At 40.3% G+C, this 14,143-nt stretch overlaps 1 protein-coding gene across 1 annotated transcript in view; it reads right to left on the bottom strand.

Moving 5' to 3' along the window:
* LOC148835093 (bifunctional heparan sulfate N-deacetylase/N-sulfotransferase 2-like) overlaps nt 1-13,474 on the bottom strand; it is a 46,199-nt gene extending 32,725 nt beyond the window's left edge. Inside the window, exon 1 of the mRNA XM_088917341.1 lies at nt 13,428-13,474. The gene's annotated coding sequence lies outside the window, so the exon portion shown is untranslated. The remainder of the gene's footprint in view (nt 1-13,427) is intronic.
* Between the last annotated feature and the right edge of the window lie 669 nt (nt 13,475-14,143).

Raw genomic sequence — 14,143 nt, 5'->3', positions numbered from 1 at the left:
AGAGGAAAAATCCTAATACAGATCCCTGTGGTACACGGCTAATTACATCATTCCTACAGTACATGAGCATTCACCCCTTGTCTGCATGACTTTCTATTCATTAACTAGTTCCCAATCCAGATTGGTTTGCCTAACCTTAAATGCCCACTGCCTGCAATCTATGAATTTATATTTAATTAACTTCATCAAAGGTTATACTAAAATGTTAATGTAGCTTATCACACATCACTGAGTGCCTCTATTATTGCTTTAGGTTGCTCTCTAACAAGACAGTTAAGCAAAATCAACCTTCTGTAAATCGGTGCTGACAACTGACTAGAATAATATTGCCAAATAGATTATTCTGTATTTTATGTTTAATTACCATTACCACAAAAATGCTATATACACATACTGGACTTACGGAGTATATACAGTATAAACACCTACACCAAGTGGTTCACTGTTGTCAAGTGAATTGTAAGTGGTAGTTTTCATGATGTAGTGGATTGACAGGCAACAATTTTCTGTGGAATAAAAACAGATTGGCTTCCTGAACAACCCTGTAGAAACAGTACTGGCTTGGAGTTTGATGTTTGAGAGCATGTTGTAACTGTAGATGTGTGACGGATGTCTGATCGCTTTTTCAAATGGTGACATTTTTGGCATGCAGATTGAGTTTACACTTACTAGGATATTGTCATCTCACCTGATGGGTACCATAAGCTATTCCACATAAACATTGCCTGTTATATAGAGAGAAGAGTAATACAGATGCACAGTTAACAAGTCCTATGGCTTACCTACTGTATAGTTTTTATACATACACATGTATATTCTAGATCCTTGTGTGAGATGTTAAGAGTTCCCATGCACAGGGAAAAATACTGTATGATATTAAAAGACCAAAACAATAATGCAACTGTGATAAAGAAAGCTCATCCATTGATATGTTTGGCTTTAATCCACTTGATTCGAAGGACAATCCCCTGGCTGCACAGTGCTTTCCATTAGCCTTCACCTGACCTTGTTATAACTGACCTCTCAGTTGAACTACCTCAAAAAATTGTATTGCCTGAAACACATAGCAGTTGTGATTCCAGCATAAGTTAAATAAGATATGGTGTTTCATAGAATGATCCTATACAGTATGTAAATTTAATGACTAGTGATCTGTCTAAAAAATATTGTCTTCATAGATCGATTTGAGTTATGTTTATAACGGAGGCAGAGGGAAATAGTTCAAAGACAAGCAATTAGCGCTTGGACTGAGGGGAGAACAGTGCTCCTTTCGTGCTCCAATTATTTTAGTGGCACACCACTCTCTTCAGAGTAATGCCCATTCCACCTGTTACTTTACCAACTTGAGTAGGAGTAAAGCACGTAAATAATTGTCCATTTAAAAACAAAGCCAGCAAGAGCCACCTCTGGGCCTGCGAGGCAGTACTGTAAGCCTACCAGCAGATGGGGTCAGATCATTAGAAAGAGTAAAGATGGCCGACTTGTTTTCAAAGCTCAATTAACCTGAAGTAGCTCAAATGGTCCACACGAGGCTGTTCCAAAGGGCCCACACTAAAACACACTTCTAAATGCCCAGGCAGGCAGTTCAGAAGGACAAACAAAATCCTGTTGATACTGGAAGGCGTGCAAAACGCACAGAATTACTTTCACGTAGCATGGATGCAAACCAATAGGGCAAGATGTCTTGCTCTGTAAAGTATTCCCATTTAAAAAAAAACCCCAGCAAAGCCTTCAGGAGAAAGTCGATGCCTGAAATTAACCAAACAATTCTGTCTCCCAGAGGAGAACTATCCATTAAAATCCACTGACAAGGGCACCAGCCCCCTTCCCCCAAAGCTCAAATTGTAGGCTGGCTGTTCCCTCCAAGTCCATTAGGTCGTGACCCCACTGCAGGAGCGCTGGAATGCTGATCTTTACATTCCAACAGAGAGGAGGAAAGAAATCCGCTAGGTCTTTTGTAAACCACATTTATTCAAATGCTGTGACCGGAGGACAATCACTATAGACCGGTGGCTTCGTACTAGGGTCTGTCCTACAGGCCTTAAGAGGAAATATTAAAAACCTGGATTAATTGACTAACATTCAATCGTGATCGAGTTTAATTAGGTGATTTGGAGATCATTTGGTGTAAAACCTCAGCAATACCCTTCAGCACTCAAGGGCCAGAGTTCCATTAATGGACCAAATTACTTAATTGAGCAGTAATTTTCAATTGTTGCTAAATAAAAACAAACACAGATGATTTAGGGTGACCTTCAGCTTACTGGACAGGTACTCTCCAGGACCAGGGTTGGAGTCTCCTGATAGACTATAATCTTTTCTTTTTATATAACAAACACAATACAGAGCCCAGCACGATACACCTGCCTCTGCCACTACTGCTCACAGAGTCGGTCAAAACTTCCTCGTGCTCATTTTCAAGACACTGATCCCTTGGTTTACAAACTTTCGTTATTTCCACACCTTTAAGGAGAGATTTTCCCTACAGAGAAGGCACGTCCTTCACAGCCAAATGGAATGATCACAAACAAGCAACAACGATCTAAATATTAGAAATAAGACTGGGTGATTTTCAAGGTTTTTCATTAATTTGGTTTGGGTTTATGATTTTTCAGCTTACAAACTAATTCCTTTCATAAATTGAGGGATGAGTATACTCTAGTACAATTCCAAACAGGCTATCATCACAAACATTTCCATTCACAGCCTCAAACTAAGCTGCAGTATTGTCCAGCAACAAAATTAGTTTGTTGCAAATTTGACACTGATGCAAAGCTGAATAAAAACCTGCATCTTTAGCCTTATTACCCAAGGGATAGGGGAACTTACTTTACCTCTGAAACTAAGTTAGGTTACCTAGGTAAGTAAGCAATCATGCACAGAAAAAAAGTTAATAAAATGACAATAAGGCAAGCACATCTTGAAATTGCAGTGCTAGGCAGAAAAACGGTCAGTGCTAAATGGTACACAGAATGGATACCAAGCAGTAAAGAAGGCAGCTTGTCGATATGTATTGCATGTTCACAGAGCATAAAAGCAATTAACAAAGTACATAACCAGTTTGAGAGATAAGAGCACTGAAGAGCAGTGTAACTGACAGCTGAGAGATCGCAGGCGCTGTCCAAACAGAGCGGTCTTGTGTGGGTGCGGTAAAGTGGTTAAAGACTGAGCGGTTGTGATTCCTGCGGGCAGTTCACTGCGAAGGGGACTCAGTCTGGAGGGTGAGAGGGTCAAAGAGAGGGAAGGGGTGACTGACAGCAGATGACTTCTTTTGTAGTCTGACATTTTTATTACGTGACTACGTGATTATCTTTGGTGTGATGGTGGTTTATCGTTTTATCAAAGCCGATGTTTTTCATCTCCAGCAGGAAACTACGAACCTGCAAGGGCGCCTAAGGCTATCTTGCAATTTCATCTACATTGTTCTGGAGTTCCGTCTCTCACAAAGACAGCAATGATGCCTGTGAGAGACAGAAACCACTGACCACATCTCATTACATTATACTGCCAATGCAGTTCAGACTGCTTTCACAATTAGCCCAATGATACATGCTGGAATTAAGAACTGCTGTCGCCAATTTCAAGAAAATGATAATCCCCAGTTTAGCACATTCCAAGCCCCACTTCATCAGTGTGCTTCAAGCGGGTAGTGGTCATGTAAATTAAATTTAGTTTATACCTACAAACCCAGTGTGGAAAACGAGCTATTGCCACTCTAGTTATTAAAATTTTGTAAAACCGTGAATGTAAAAGATTGCACTGTTGGCAAAGCAATCAGATTCTGAAAAGTTTCCCTTGTTCAGTACTCAGCTTATTAAAGTTTCTGTCTAGGAGACAAATTAGATGAGAGAACACATCATATCTACTGTCAGCTTCTGAAGACAAGTGCCTTTTTTATTAAAGCCATTTTTTTCTTCCACGAGTAAGAACTTAAAGATAATCTCTCTCGTTAGATTGGATAAATATTTAAAGATTAAAAATGGCACTTGAATACCAAACAAATCTGTCTCCTACACACTCTAGCGAGAAATGTCTGTGCGTAAAACACACATAAAAGAAAGTGAAACCATGAGAGGCACGATTCAAGTGGAAAATGTCAAAATAAAACATAAAAACAATACAAGGAAATGCAGTACTACCTCCTGCATAAATCTTTTATTTAAATTCACACCAGATTTCTCCTCAGTCTTTTTCACATTTGTTTCATCCATCCATTTACTAACTGCTTCATACAGTCAGTATTTATTTAGGTAAAACTAGATCACCTTGTTGTACCCTTTTGTTTTCTGGCATCAAATAAAACTAGATTTGGAATACATTACCAGATCTACATCAGTCTTTCTTGTGTTCTTAATGATGACAGAAGGCACCTTTTTGCACGGAGGACTAGGGGAGCTTGCATCAAGCTTCCCAGTTTTCTTCAATCTGATACAGCCTTGATTCGTTCAATTAAGAGCTGTATGAGATGCTTGGGACAATTAACTACTAACGCCGGCGTCACACTGCATGCCTTTTCCTGGGATTTTCAGTCGTAGCCTTCATTTACATAATCGTAAGAAAATCACAGCGAATTGTACAGAGTTGCAGCGTGCGCCCGTTACCGTCAGTTGTGCAGTGTGACTCCCCCAGCGACTCATTCATAGCGCTCTTAAATCTAACTGGTTTGATTTTCTCATAGCGAGTCGCAAGTCGTAGGGGTGGGCGGTGAGCCAGATGTATACTTGTGAGATAATGTGCCCATTATGTGACATGTTATAGTGCAATACTAATTTGTTTACAATATTTGTTTTAAAGGTGTTTTATATTTTTAACTGCGATTTATTTTTGTAAATTTGTTCTATATTTATAAATAAGAATGATATTTTTCAAGATGTTTATTTGTGGAAAACAATGCCTGTGTTACATTTTTCAAGATGTTTACGTGCTTGTTCTCCACGTTGTTTGTTTACTTTCGTGCGGTGCTCCTCTTGTGCTGCACGTTGATTAGCTGCCAGAATGAGGCGACCTTGCGTAACTTTCGCGGCGCAATATGAGATTTGGAACCCTGATGAAATGTCGTGAGGGAATTGTGTAATTAGTCACCCCCTGCGATTCCTAGTCGTATAATTTGAAACTCTCTAGGGCAGAAAAGGCAGCGAGATTCAGGAACTACAGTCGTTAAATTTGACATTCTCTCTGACTAGAAGTCGTGTCAAGCCCTGTAGTGTGACGCCGGCTTTACTACTAAATGGACTAAAAGGCCTTCTCTACTTTTTAACCCTTTCATGTTCTTGATGGCCAAATCCCTGTTCAAATTTTCAATTCCTAGACTAATAGTGACTTAAGCAGTATTACTGGAGGCAACCTGGATTAGAATTTAGACCAGAACAAGTAGCGTCCTCATACTCCTCTTGTAGTATCCCAGAAACTGTCTTACTCACAACTTGGTTGACTTGGTTGTAACTCTGTATGCTGTTACAAGTCATAATACAAAAAGGACACATAGGATGATTATAACAGTACACTAATACAGTGCATTCCCTTCATGTTTACACCACATATATCCCATATAGTTATACGGGAGTATAAATAAAGTATACTAATACTTCTGTATTCTGTACACAGGTTGGTAAAACATAGGGACTCAATTTATTGCTGGAGGATTAAAGCAGAGTACAGTATTGCAGTCAACATCATATCTTTGTTAGCTGCCTTAGGTTCATCAAGCCACATGGGAAAACCTTTGTCAGAAATGTGGACAAATGATATACTGCTGGTATTCACCTGCTTGAATGCTGGAATTTGCACGTGAGAAGAACCAACTGTTAGGTGAGCCATAGTTTAAATCTCACAAACGTTGCAAACACATCTCACTTTGTGAATTAGGTACAGCAAACCCAAGTTAAATGGATATTGCTGTCACGCTTTCAAGCTATAGAGGGGATGCACATGGGCTCAAAACACGAACATTTTTGTGATTTCATTGATGTTTTCATTTTACCAGGCAAATCAAACCAGCTGTTTTACTGATGACTGAAGTGGGAAATTACATCCACAAACGTGTGGGGCAACATGGTGGCTCAATGGCTACAATTGCTCCCAGGAAAATCAGCCCTTGTGTGAGTGCGTGGCTGTTTCTATGTGTACCCTGCAATGGACTGGGACTGCAATTCACCGCCTCAAACTAAGCTGCAGTATTGTCCAGCAACAAAATTAATTTGTTGCATATTTGATACTGATGCAAATCTGAATAAAAACCTGCATCTTTAGCCTGATTACCCTAGGGATAGGGAAACTTACTTTATCTCTGAGCTCAGATACAACAGTGCTCTTCCAAAAATTCAGAGCCAGCACACATTCAGTGACAGATGTGGAAGGGCAGGTAAGACAAACTCATGTATGCACATTACTTTGGTTAACACTCATAAGGATGGTGCTCAATGCAGCTCAGTCTTGCTCAATTTCTTTTTAAATTGTTGTTACAATAGTCCCGCTGCATTACAATAAACAAGGACCAAAACAGTGAAGCCTTTTCCCAGTACACCCAAGCCTGAACATAAACAGTCCTATAAATGACTCTGTGGATGAGACCCACCACACACACACACACAGAAGTGATCTGATGAGACGGAAAATATCTAATGTTATCTTGACTTCATAAGAGCATATTTATTCAAAATAGGGCCGCAAGTTCAAAACATCCATCACTGGTCAGGCTGACATTGGACACTTACAAAATTCTGAAGTCCCATTGTTTTCCCCAGAGAACATAAGTGCAGGCCTTTGAGCAGCACGTGCAGGCTGCCAGAGAAGCAGACAAGTCGTGTCTCAGGGTCCTGCGTGCGTGGGAGCGCTGAGAGAGCTGTGGAAAGAGGGACTGGGTTTCTCCTCTGCACGCAAGTTGGAAGTGACCGAGGGTTAGGGGATGAGGTAATGATATCAGGAAACCTCGGGCTTGTGTACCTCACAGGAGTCTGAATCAGGCTCCAGGTTAACCAGAACTGAGAGAGTTCTGCTACGAGCCCACAGAGCCTTTGAAGTTCAACTTAAGTTCAAGTGCAATTCAGCTGAGCTCCAAGACTTGCAAGCGGTGTCTAGAGATTACATGTCCAAAATTGTTGCCAAAATGTAGAATTGTTTGTGTCTAGTGAACTACCCTTGTAAATCATGAAGATTCAGACCCTTCTGACTGGTGCATGGATCTCTTCCTAAAGCAATTTTAATTTGCTTAATTAAGTCAGTACATGTAGTTTTAATTAAACAAAATCCATCTTTAAAATTCTAATTATGATGCAACAGCAATTAAGTTGTTAGTTTTAGGAGTCTATAAATATTTTTAAATATGAATAACCCAAAGCCTTTGTGGGTTGTAAATGTTTCTCTTTTGACTTCTCATTTCATTACTTCAGTTTTAAATTAATATAGGAACCTAACATTCATTTTTTGCATATTCATACAGAGTTTGGATAATTACTTTTAAAATGCACTCTTGAGCACTGGCCAGTAGTTGTTCCTGTGTTGGATGTACTGTATGGTAGGGAAAAATCCTACTGTTTATTAAGAAAAACACAGACTTCTGTCAGGCAAATTAATAATTGTACTGCAACAAAGTAATATCAGATTGTACCGTCTAGTTATTCATATTCATTTCCCCAAAAAGCTGCACAGCAAACATGCATAATAAAGCTTTTACTTATTCTCAAAAGCTGCAGCCTGCAGTCAACACCAAAAGTATTACCCTTAAGATTTTCACTTTCATACTGAGTTGAAGCATAGAGTGAGTACCATCTTATTGCCACTGGAGACTTCATCATTGTGAGCTGCTGACTGCAACATCAGTCACGACAACACCAACTCCTGAGATTCTGATCGGGGATTTATTATCTAAGACTTAATAAATTAGGAAATGGTCTATTCTGCTGGGACCCTGGCAGAGAACATATTGTACAGCAGTGCAGATTCGAAACTTAACAGCTGAAGAGCTTACAAACTATTACGTTCTTATCAGTGAAACAAGACACTTCACTGTCCTCAACTGGAGGACACTAGCAGAAACCGTGTGCATTTAAAACTGAGAACAGGAGGCACTGCAGAGCCATGTGGTTTAGCTGATACTTTGGCTAGAGGACCGACTGGCCTCCTCTCATTTGTAACTTTCCTACATTCTTCTTAAGCTCAGTGGTTTTAAAAATGCTAACATCCTTTCATCCTAAGAGAGTCACTTGTCCTGGCGGCACAGGACCCAAGGCCAGAAGGAGGGAACGTGACTGCTCTCTCCCTGGAGGTGCTGCCAATTGGAAAAAGGGACAAATGAAACAGCTAAGTTAACCTAGCCTGTGTGTGTCTCTGGGATGTGGGAGAATACTGGCGCACTCACAGAAAACTTCAGGAACATGGGGAAAAATACACAGAATGCACCCCAGTCTAAATCAGAATCGGGGATACCCAAGAGCTGTGAGGGAAAAGCACTAACTGTCACACCCCAGATGCTAATATGCTAATGCTAATTGTTAGGGAAGGGGGGGGGGGGAGGGTCTGTGAAGTAATAAACATCCTCTCCTTCAGCCCCACTTCTCCATCTCCCAGCTGACGGCTCTGCTCCCACGCAGTCCTTATCTGTCCTTTCCACTGTGCCGACAGCCTGTCGACAGTGAAGAGTCTCGTTGAGAGGTTAGTGAGGCACCACTCTAGGCTGATTGCTACAACTCAGCTGTGTAATTAACATACTGCTCAAAAAGGGAGACTGGCCAAGCGCTGCTCCCTGTCCTCGAGTCGGATCCGCAGGAGATACCCAGATCTCCATTTGCCCTGGTTTCATTTTAACATTTTAAAATGTTAAACATTTCATTTTAATGTTTGGCCGAACTAAAAGAAAGTATCTTAGCCCTTAGCTCACTGATTCCCAGTGTCAAATCCAAAGTGTTTACAGTGTGCTCTGTGTTTACGCCATCTTTGTGAGAGAATGATATCTGAATCAGCAAATTGGCTGCTTCAAAAATGTATCATTAGATATTCAATGTTGGAAAGGGCAGATAAACAGGAAACCAACCCTCAGCCTGTCTTCACGGTTGGTTTCAAGTCCGTTTTAGGAGTGAGACTTGGCTTGCATCATTCTACCCCACTGACAAAAAAAAAGAAGAGCACAGGTCCGCGTGCACTGCTGAGAGAAAGAGGTCTTTTCAGAGGAAACAAAAAAAACAGCAGAATCACCCTGAGTCCTAAACAATCAAACAACTTCATACTAATTATTAATGTAAATGTTCACAGACACTCCAACATTCCTTTTCCCAGCCAGGAAACGTCATCTCCCTAACTGTCCTTCCAGCTGAGACTTTGAACCAAGGTTCAGACTATTTGGGGCTGCTCAAGATCCACTACACGGTTAATAAAACCGCTGTTCCTAAGCGTAAGGGTGTCCCCAGTATCCTGGCTACAAACTTACTTTGGCCTCCCTAAACTCCCCCTTAATTCGGCTCTCCTGTGCTGTGCAGTGGGGCTGCTGCATGTTACCCAAGTGAGCCTGCATTCTGGTGATGAGTGAAGTGGGTCTCCTTCGGTTTGTGAACTGCTGAGAGATCTTTTGGGAAATGGAAAGTGCTATGGAAATGGAAGAAATTATTATTCATTGAAGGGGCAGCTTACAATGGCTCAAGAGCGGATGGAAGTACGAGTGGCTCCCTTTAGGAATTACAGCTCTTTCTCTCACCGTCCCCGGTTGGAACGATGGGAAGTCACAGAGGAGCAACCAACCACATCACAGAAATGTAACCTGCTCTTTCCTTTCTCCTCTCCATACACTGAGGGTCTTTTTCCCACCCTGATCACTATTCTGCGCAAGATCTTACAACCCACATTAAATTCCTTTGACACCCCACTCCATTTCAGCACTAAAGCTCCCTTGCTTGTCAAAACCAGCACACACCCAGCAGCCTCTCAGATCTCACGCAGAAACTCTGGTGCCAGACCACGCTTCTACCGTGAATCATAGGACTATATTCATCAAGGTCAGTCATACAGGTACCTGCTCATTTCAAAATAAGTAATGCTGATGCAGAGAGAAATATATGAGTACCAATTTGATGCACAAAGGGTGTGGATGCGTACGAAAACTGGACAATTCCTCTCTCTTTGGGAGCATTTACTTACTGTATGTGTGATACCTAACAAAATTCCTTCAGTTCTGTGTTGCACAGATCTGAACCTCCCCCAGCTGTGACCCCTCCAATGACAGTAAGTACTGACCATATTAGAACCACAGTCGTCCTTGTCTTACAGTAAGAGTCCCAGCTCTGAGCCGCACAGTTTAGCAGGGGAATTGGCCAGCAAAGTGGAGCACTGCTCCTTAATTAATGTGAGGCACTGAGCAGCACTGCTAGGGTTAAAAGGGTACTCTTCTTGGCAAGCATTTTAAAGTACTTGTACAAAACAGAGACCACACATGATCATTTCATTGTATATGTTTGGTGAGGTCTCTTCTTTCCACCTCCATAGCTAGGGCCTCTCAAGAGAAACTAGAATGGCAGTAAATTCTGTTTCAAAAGAAGATTCCTGGAGCCAGAACCTATCAAATTAATAGGGTACCACCAGCTATTGCTCAGTCCTTCAATGCAAAAACTGCCTACCTCCCAGTCTCATGATACAAACACTGCCTACCTCCCAGTATCCAAACATACACACCGAGTACCTCCCTGCATCTCAAGACAAACACTGCCACTCGCTTTGCTTCCTGGTCGAAACTTCCATTCTGCCAGTCTCTTCATAGACAACCCTGAAAGCACTCAGACATCTGAATAGGCCTTCCTCAAAGACCACCAACCTGCAGCGAGCGCTTAGATGAGGACACTTGTGCAGAGACATGTCAAGGAAGATAAAAATGAAGCAGCTCTTTCAGACAGCTGGTCGATAATTATTCTGCTTTGGTTTAGCAGGAAGAGGTGAAAGTGATGGATTAGAGTGAATTTCTGTGTTTATTTTACGATGCATTAGCTGTCCGGTTACTACTGTTCTGCGGTGAAAATCCGCAGGACTGTATTTAACATCTGGACTAACATTAAAAGCGGAGAGGGCAGATGAAGAGCTTCATTCCTCTTTCACCAAGTGAAGCATTTTCTGTAATTTCTTCCCACAGAGTTCTGCTTACCAACACTTTCTGTAGCGCCTCAGAGAAATCCCACTGCATTCCAATTCCAAAAGTCTTTAATGCCGCCCTACATATTGATCCTACAATCCACGTGCTTGTAGCAGTGGCATTTTTTGAGCAATGGACAATAAGAAGGCTTGAAACATTCCTGCCTAACTTGCTCATCAACATCCTCATCCCCTCCACGCTGGTCATATTTACTGTATAAATCAGAAAGCAGAGACTAATTATAATTATATTTCATTTAAAACAGTAGGTATGACAGCAGAGAATTCCAGACAGATGCCAGCTTACAGAGAACAAAGAATGTGAAGCCCATTCAGGTAGTCTTTGAAGGATTAAGAGACAGAATGAATATTCAAAAGATAACACCACTGCTCTGGGTTTTACAGTACATGTATGCTGTAGTAATTCAACAGCTTTATTAACACGTTGAACAGCTACTGTAAAGGTGGCTGACAGATTCTTGATTCCTCCTGGATTTGAGAGGTATGTTATCTGTGCTGTTTCAGTCAAATGTTTTTCTTTATGAATATCTGATTAGCAGTATGCATATTTGGCATACTAATAGAGCTTAATGAATTTCTCCTGGATGGTTTTCTAAGTCTTCATGCTTACAATTTAAGTTGTATGCATTATAAGAAGCATTATTACAAGCTCCTGAAACTGTGATGTATTGAAATGTGAACAGAAGGATGTAAAAAACAAATACTTGAAGATTTTTTAAAATTTTGCTGCAATATTGTTTTAAGACTCAAAACATTAAATGTCAACAATTAGATGAAACGTCTTGTGCATATTAAAAAATGTCCAAAGACAAATAAACAAAACCAGTCATGATACAGTACATGTCCATTTCTGTCCAAATTTCAAAATAATTGGAGAAATAAGAGCAGTATTAATTACAGGAATTCTTTGGTACGAGCAAAAATATCCCAGACGTGTACAAAGTGTGAGAGACAAACACTAACACAGTGGGTGAATAAGCACACAACAAGCAGGCTTCAAATAATTAATATTTCAATTATCCAGAGTTTTGTCTAAATCACATTAAAGAGGGTTCAAAGTTCTTAAGTGTTAAAAAGCTAGTTGGGAGAACTTTCATCACTGAAAATAAGTTATGGCTTTGAATTACAGACTCAATGTTAATGCCACCCTTATTTTAATGCAATTCATAAAACAGTATGAAAAACATAAAACAGTCTTGGTATAGCTCATTAGAAAATAAGCTGGTTGGCTAAAGCAGGAATCCCCACATAATTGTCCATCATCTTAGGTCTTTACACTTAATTTTTTTATTGTGTGTTCAATAAGGACATTTGCTTTTAAGTGCTGACAATACACTTTAATTCAAATCTTGTATTCCTGTATAAACCCAAATTTAAGTCAGTGCTGACACTTTTAAGGACTGGGCTATGATTAAACTATAGTACAGGGAAGATAAATGAATTAAGATAACTGTTGACAATCATATACAGTACATGCACATCACTAAGTGACAAATACCTCTAGTTCTGCTGTTTAAAAACAGTTCAAGGAGGATAAATTAAGCACCTAATATGTACCTGACTAATAAAAAAACCAAATAGGTAGCTACAGTACGTCAGCATGTGTAGGCTGCAAAGGAACAAGTAAAGGTTTATTCCATGCTGAAAACAGAAGAAAAGAAACGACGTTTCGGCTGTGGAGCCTTCACCTGAAGAAGGCTCCATAGCCGAAACGTGTTTCTTTTCTTCTCTTTACAGCATGGAGTAAACCTAATAAAAAGATCACCTTAAGAGGGAGACTGAAATTCTACATTGTTTGACTTGGCAAAATTCAATTAAAGGTTAAACAAATGAGTAAAAACCATAACAGAAATGATCTGCAAAATACATCTCTGTACAAACTCCAGCAGATCTTGCAAAACGGGATGAAGTACTTATGCCATTATTTGTCCAGAGATGATCTGCAAAGCAAGAGAACTTTCCCCAATATTATATGAGGCAGAACGCAGGTATAGGGCTCATTTACTTAACTGGGCTCCAATGGGCGCTTCTAGTACTCTTACAACACTTTGTTGTGCAAAGTAACAACACTTTTGAGACAATTGTCTTTTTAAGGACCTGACTTTTTTGTTGCAGTTTAACAAGATTAAGAATTTCCATTATTCTTTATTATCCTTTTCCAAAACCTTGCAGTACAAATGCCAGAAAAATCCTGAACCTGGTACTGAGGTGAGAGGAATTGCTGTGTTTATTTAGTTAAGAAACTAAAATATTTCCAGCAAAAGTTCTCTAACAAAAGCAATAAAACTCTGATCACCAACCCGACTGCCAGTGGAAACGTGATCTGAGCTCCCGTTTCTGAGGGATCCTGCAACAGGGACACAGAAGATAGAGATTTAGCTTCTGGGAGTGAGGCTGGCTCTCTGCATTGCAACACCAGAGTCAATATTTGCTTCCCATAATGAAAACACCATGAGCTCTGTCTCTTTGCCTGCAATCCTGGAAGCTCTCAGCTCTGTACTTTCTGGGAGAAGTTAAGTAGATCTAGCTAAGGTTGAGCAAGCACATGTTGAAAACAAGCCACAGGATGATACAGGCCTTCATAACCGGGGTTCAGATGCCTTTTATGATTACAATACAAGTGCACCAAGGCAGAATAACTCAGGAGAGGAGCTGTCTCTTTATAAGACGACCACCAAGGCAACTTTCAACACAAGGAGGTACAGTATGATCACATGGGCGTAGATACAATTAGATCGCATACACAGCTTAATGGACTACGCAAACACAAAGCATAAATTACATACAAAACATACCTGCTTCAAACTTTTACTTTTTGGTTTATAATCCAAAGCAGAAAGCTCTTATTTAAAAGCATGTAGCACTGAATGACTCTGAACAAAAAGCACAATCCATCTTCCAAGATCTCACTCATTGAGTGGCGTTATGAAGCTGTGCATAAAGTCCCTGCAGGCAGTTCTGAGTAATGCTTAATGTCCATTTCAGACTACATTTCAATTAATATGGATAAATAATT

The sequence above is a fragment of the Atractosteus spatula genome, chromosome 5, assembly GCF_055471065.1.
Source record: "Atractosteus spatula isolate fAtrSpa1 chromosome 5, fAtrSpa1.hap1, whole genome shotgun sequence".
Classification (NCBI taxonomy): Eukaryota; Metazoa; Chordata; class Actinopteri; order Semionotiformes; family Lepisosteidae; genus Atractosteus; species Atractosteus spatula.
This window is presented reverse-complemented; position numbering and strand designations above follow the sequence as displayed.